Source organism: Gossypium hirsutum, chromosome A01 (assembly GCF_007990345.1).
Source record: "Gossypium hirsutum isolate 1008001.06 chromosome A01, Gossypium_hirsutum_v2.1, whole genome shotgun sequence".
NCBI classification, from domain to species: Eukaryota; Viridiplantae; Streptophyta; class Magnoliopsida; order Malvales; family Malvaceae; genus Gossypium; species Gossypium hirsutum.
The window spans coordinates 49,298,079-49,304,736 of NC_053424.1; the positions used below are offsets into that span (position 1 = coordinate 49,298,079).

At 33.9% G+C, this 6,658-nt stretch overlaps 1 non-coding gene across 1 annotated transcript; it reads right to left on the minus strand.

The window, feature by feature from the left end:
- Positions 1-5,417: 5,417 nt before the first annotated feature.
- Positions 5,418-5,524, minus strand: LOC121206630 (small nucleolar RNA R71). Its single transcript, XR_005901698.1, has one exon. It is a non-coding gene; the product is annotated as a small nucleolar RNA R71 (small nucleolar RNA).
- Between the last annotated feature and the right edge of the window lie 1,134 nt (positions 5,525-6,658).

Sequence of the window (6,658 nt, forward strand, 5' to 3'; positions counted from 1 at the left end):
GGTGCAAGATTCCGATGTATCCGATGGTATTGTAAGTGTTCAATGGGTAAATTATCGAGTAACTTGATGGAAAACTCAAGGGGTAAGTCAATGAGAAGAATAAGTATATGGTTATGTTATGAGATAATAGAGGTACGTACCCAAAACTCATGAGCATTTAGTTTGGTATGTGGTAGAAATGCAAATGAACGAGTTATGTCTATGAAAATGATTTTCTATGATGACCTTGTGACTATAGGCTTATATTTATGATGTAAAAATATATGGTGAATTTGATTGAGAATCATGTGTAAGGTTTTTAGGCCAAATTGAATTGAGACACGATGTGCTTATTCTTTTAATGTTGTGATTCAATGAATAATGAAAAGAGAGAAAGACCAGCATAAAAGCCTAATAAAAATGGATATGAAAGTATGGATAGCTAAGAGTTTTGTACCATTGAAGGATGTTAAGCTATATGAATTGGGAAATATGAATATACATAATTAATACACTTTTATTATGAATGCTGAAATGATTTGTCAAATGTTGAAGTGTTTTATTATGAGAGTTTATGTTTGCTTGACTAATGTCAAGACAGGATAAATTTATGTTTATAGATTAAAATATGGGTATTGCAATTGATTAATCTATAACCACAAGAGCATATTAATGAAATTGGTAAATGCATTTAAATGATTCGCTTATTATTTTCATACGGACTTATTAAGCTATATAGCTTACCCCCTTTTCTTTCCCACATCTCATAGTTTTATTCAGCTAGCTCGGGTTGGAGATCGTCGGAGATTCTGTCACATTATCAAGCTATCATGTTGGGTAAATGAACGCAAACCTTTGAGTTTATGGCATGTATAGGGACTTAGTCATTTTGTGTAAGTGTCATTATGATATGGCCAAATGTATTGGCTTCTAATGAATTAGGATTTGATTTGGTATGTAGCCATATAAATTGATTTATATTGGCTAATGGGTTGCAAGCATATTAATTAATCATATGCCCATGCCAATGTCATTATGTGATGTGGTTTATAATGGTATGTTAATGAAAGTTAGTACAAAGGAATCATGAAAGAGTAAAATTAGCATTAAAACAGTTTTCGACAGCAGTAGTAGTACAATTTTGAAAAATCACCAAACTTTGTGGAAATCAAATTAGAGGTTAAATAAAATATGAAATTAAAGCCTATTGAGTCTAGTTTTACATAAAAGGAACAGTGTAAGCAAAAGAATTTCATTTTATGATATATTTGAATTTTTGTGAGACAAGGTCAGAATGATTTCGGGTTCCCCTGTTTTGAATTTGGAAAATCATTAAAAATTGTATAAAAATACTTGGGGGTTTAAACTTATATTTTTAATTTCGTAATAAATCTAATTTCAAGAGAAACAAACAAGAACATCATCTGAATCCCGTACTAAGGGATAATTAATCTTTAGTGAAGAAAGGTCAAAACTGTCAAACAGCAAAATAGGGACGAATTTGAAGAATTAACTGTACTTATTGGCCAAACTATAAATTCTTAAAATTCTATGGTAGGAGGATATTTGAGTCTAGTTTCAGAAAAATCAAGCAAATCTTAATTTAGAGTTCTGTAGCTCAAGATATAAATAATTTAGTGACTGTGACTCAAGTGGACAGTTTTGTTATGAACAGTAAATAATTGTTTTGATATGTTTAAGCCTTGATTATGGTTGTCTTGGTAGCTTAATTTTGTCATGTTAAGTTCCATTGAAAGTGTGTATGTGAGTGTGCAAATGAATGTGACAAATGTCTTGGTAAATAGCCATTTTCTTGGCCACACGGATAGAGACATGGCCGTGTGTCTCAGCCCTGTGAAGGACACGGCCCCAGGGACACGGGTGTGTAACTTGGCCGTGTGACCCCAAATTGTGCATGACGTCGTAAACAGAGAGTTACATAGGCTGAGGACACGGACGTGTCCCAAGCCACACGGGCGTGTGTATGACCACATGGCCTACCCACACAGGCGTGTGACTCTCCAAAGTATGAAAATTTTCTAAGTGTAGTAAAAGTTCTAAAAGTTTTCAGTTTAGTCCCGAACCACTCCCAACATATGTTTTGGGTCTCGTGGGCCCTATAAGGGACGATATGCATGTGATTGGATGAATTTGATTTGGATGAAATTTTATGGCCCGATTTTGTATGATTGGTTATGTTCAAGTCTGATAATGCCTCGTACCTTGTCCTGGCGTCGGACACGGGTAAGGGGTGTTACACTAACTAATTCCCTTTTGTTTTGACCAATGTTGCTTTAAAAACAACTAACTTGACTACACATTCACACCATTACAACCACCAACAATGATGCGAACAACTTGACCGCTTGCGTGCGTATGTCCAAAAAACAAACAATTTTATAAAAAAAAAATTTCAAAGTGTGGTTTTTACTGCAAGTATATAGTGTCGAGTTGTAATATTTACAAGTTACAATGGAACACAAAGTATCCAAGGATCGAGCCCAAAGGATTGTCAAATTGGTAAATGTGTTTATCAAGTTAATTACAAGCTAAGCAATTACTAATCTAAACGAGTTGGAAATTATTAGTGCAAATCACATATGAAAATATATTAAATCTAATTTTAAATTATTAATTAAACTACTTAAACTAAGTTTTCATCTTATTGCCTTCGACTATGCAAATGATAAAAATGATGGTCGGTAGGTTAGTTGATTACTAACTAAGCCAATAACTTATCCCAATTAAATCACTAGTCAATCCTCTCTAGGAATATCATTTTGGTCTCACCCTAATTTGGAATTACCAATTGAGATCTCCTCTCAGTCTCACTACCCATTACAATTACATTGAACTCTAATGGATAAACTCTTCTCTTGATCCCATTTATCTAGATCTTTCACTAGAGGCATCAATTCTAACATGTTAGGCAATTCGATATAATAGAACAATCAATTAATCAAGAATGGACATGAATTTAATCTAACAAATAACTAATCAATCAACCAATTTAGCACATAATCATACTTTAATTTGAACAAGCATTTTATCAAACACATGATAGGCATAAAATAAAAGTAAAGAGTTTGAGAAAATGTTCATTTAATTGATGAAATTTTGATGAAGTGGAACAGTTTGATCTTCTATCCTTTGTAACATCTTCAACAAACAAGAAGAAATAAAAATTTATTCTAAAAGAGAAGAAAAGAAATCCTATTCTAAAAATAAGAAGAGAAGAAAAGAAACGAAAAATGGCTACTAGTTAATTGTCTAACCTAATTTTCTAACTCTCTAAAAACACTTATAAAGTAGATTTATAGTCTTTTCGAACTTAACCTAATGATAAACCGTAATTTATACATATTTTTATCCCATGCTTAGCCATTTATAGATGATTTCTCCTTAGATTTGGTGAATTCGATGCTCCTAATCCTTTAATTTCATGTTTTATGCTTAGGTGAGCATAGGAAAGTAAAAAGAACGAGAAATGGGCCAAAAATGGAGAAAATGAACCAACATGGGAAATCAACACGGCCTGGACATCCACACACGGGTAATCCACAAGGCCGTGTCCATTTGGTAGAATCGCAGCATGACTTACACGGGTAGACCACACACCTGTGCCTATTTAACAGCCTTGACCACGGTCTGAAGCAATCGCACACGGGTGTGGCACACGGGCGTGTCCCTATCGAGCCCAAGTATAGTCCTATTCGGAAAAGGCCACTTTTGAGGGCTCTTAGGCATTCTAAAGCCTATTTAAACACCTGAAGAGGCACTTAGAAAACACACGGAGTAGGAGGCAAGGAATTACTCAAGGAAAGCCGATTGATCCATCTCAGAAGCCGGATTCATCGTCAAGACTGAAGATCTCCCTTCAATTTCCTTCAAGAGTTTTGGGTTTTCTTTATGTTTTGTTATCTTTATTCTTTTGAGATGTTTTCTTTCATAATTATGAGCTAAACCCCTTAAATACCTAAGAGGAATGAAACCTAAGATGGATCTTGTTATTATTATCTGAATTGTATGATAAATATTTGACTTGTTCTTAATTATGTGTTCTTAATTCTTGTTTTAATATTCTAGGATATTGATTCAAGTTAATGCACTTATTCAGAGGAGCAAAAGTCTTTGTCTAAGAGTAAATTTATCGTAATTAAGCGGAGTTGATTGCACGCCTAGAGATAGGGTGACAAGATTTTGTCGGATTAGGGTGAAACCTAATAAGTGAGTCCATAGATCGAGTTAATGCAACACTAGGGTGCTAATTAGAAAGAGATTTCAATTAATCAACCTAGGGCTAGACTTTATTAGTCTCGAGAGAGATAATAATATAAGTTAGGGATTTTTATGGATCAAGTCAAATGAAAAAATCGTCTGATTCAAAGTCAAATAACAAGTGAAGTCTAGGTGGATTTTTCCTTGGGTATTGTCTTAATCAATCGAGTTTTCCCAAAAGCTTTTCCCAATTTTCTCTCTATGCACCGTTAGTTTAGTTAATTAGTTTAGATAAACAAATCCCTTAATTTTTAGGCTAGATAATAAAAAGAAAGTAATTACTAGTACTCTTGGTTCCTTTGGGTTCGACAATCCGGTCTTGCTAAAGCTATACTACTGTTTGATAGGTACACTTTCCTTCATCGTGATAATAGTTAGTTTCAAGAACGATTAATTATAAATTTTTAAAACCTATCGCAAATACCATGTACCAAGTCTTTGGCGCCGTTGCTGGAGAATTAAGATATTAGGAATACTCAATTTTTATTAGTTTAGCCATTTTACTTTATTTGCAATTTAAATTTTTATTTTCTTTTCTAATTTTATCTTTTATTCGCTCATGATAGGTTTTTTCTAGTTTATGACCAGAAGAAACCCGTCAAGACCATTACTTTTTGATAGTGAGATCGATCGCACAGCTCACAGAAACTAGAGAAATAAGGCGAAGCTTAAAATACACAGAGGAAGAGCAAGAGGACGATATTCAAACCACAACCGAGGACATGGCTAAAAATCAGGAAAATCCGCTACCTCCTGCGATTGCTGCTGATCTAGAAAATCAGAATCATGCTCCAAGCACTATGTATGATTATGCTAAACTGAATTTAACAGGAACTGAGTCAAGTATAGTTAGGCCTACTATTACTGTAAATAATTTTGAACTGAAACCTAACACGATCCAAATGATACAGCAATTTGTTCAGTTTGATGGTTTGCTGGATGAGGATCCAAACAATCACTTGGCAAATTTTTTAGAGTTTTGCGACACATTTAAAATCAATGGTGTTTCTGACGACGCCATACGCCTTCGGTTATTTCCCGTTTCATTAAGGAATAAGGCTAAATAGTGGTTGAACTCGTTACCACGAAGGTCAATCACTACTTGGGAACAAATGACTGAAAAGTTTTTACTAAAATATTTTTCACCGGCCAAAACAGCTAAATTAAGGAATGATATCTCTTCTTTTGTGCAGATGGATCTAGAAACACTCTACGATGCATGGGAGAGATACAATGACCTATTGAGAAGGTGCCCTCACACTGGGTTACCACTCTGGCTACAGGTTCAAACTTTCCACAATGGCCTAAATCCTTCAACTAGACAGATGGTTGATGCAGCCGCTGGTGGGACTATCAATAATGTAACAGCCCGATTTTGGGCCTAGTCAGAACAGTGGTTTCAAAACCACTATTCTGAGACTGGATAAAATTATTTTGATGTTAATTTATTTGTTATAATGTGATTTTATAAGTGTATGTTAATTTTGGTATATTAATTTTAGCGATTTCTAGTCCAATTTCGAAAAAGGACTAAATCGCGTAAAAAGTAAAAGTTGTGTCTTAATACCTAAGGGTGTTAAATTACCTTGTCTCTGAAATTGGGGGTTTTTAATGTGAAATTAGGCTATTTAAAGAGTGATGGCCGGCCATGAGACAAGGAATTATATGGTCAAATATGTTAGGTAAGTGTTGGGTGACTTATTTGACAAATAAGTAATAAAATAAAGAAAAGAAAATATCATCTTTCTTCATCTTCTCTCCACCAATTTTTCCAGCCAAGAAAAGGGTTTAGAAGCTGGAAAATTTCAGCAAAGAAACTCCCATCCTAGTAAGTGATTTTTAATGTCTTTCTTGATGATTTTTACATTTTTGGAACCCCTAAAGCACAAGCTTTCAAAAGAGGGGACTATTTTGCAAAATGATTAAGAGTCTAGGGTTTTTGTATGAAAGAATATGTGTTTTTTGCTGAGTTTTTATGGAAGAATATGAGTCTTGGTTGTGTTATAAACAACTTTTATGAAAGAAGTTTGCATGAAAACACCTAAAATGGGTATTTTGCAAAGTTGTAAAACAAGTTGTAAATGTGTGAAATAGTTTAAATTATGAGTTGCTATAGTTATGTAAATGGTTCATCTAGGCTTAAGGAGAAAAGAAATGTGATAAAAATCATTTTACAAGTATAGGGGCAATTTGGTAATTTTGGCAAAGTATAGGGGCAAAATCGAAAATTTTTCCAAAATGTGTCATTGGACTAATTTGATTAGTATATTGTGTTAATAAGTTCAATGTGATGTTATAGATGACGAAAAACGAGATTCGGGCTTAGAACGAGGAAAAACAAGAAATTGATGTTTAAGCCTCTATTACCAATTTGGTGTGAAGGTAAGTTCGTATGATTAAA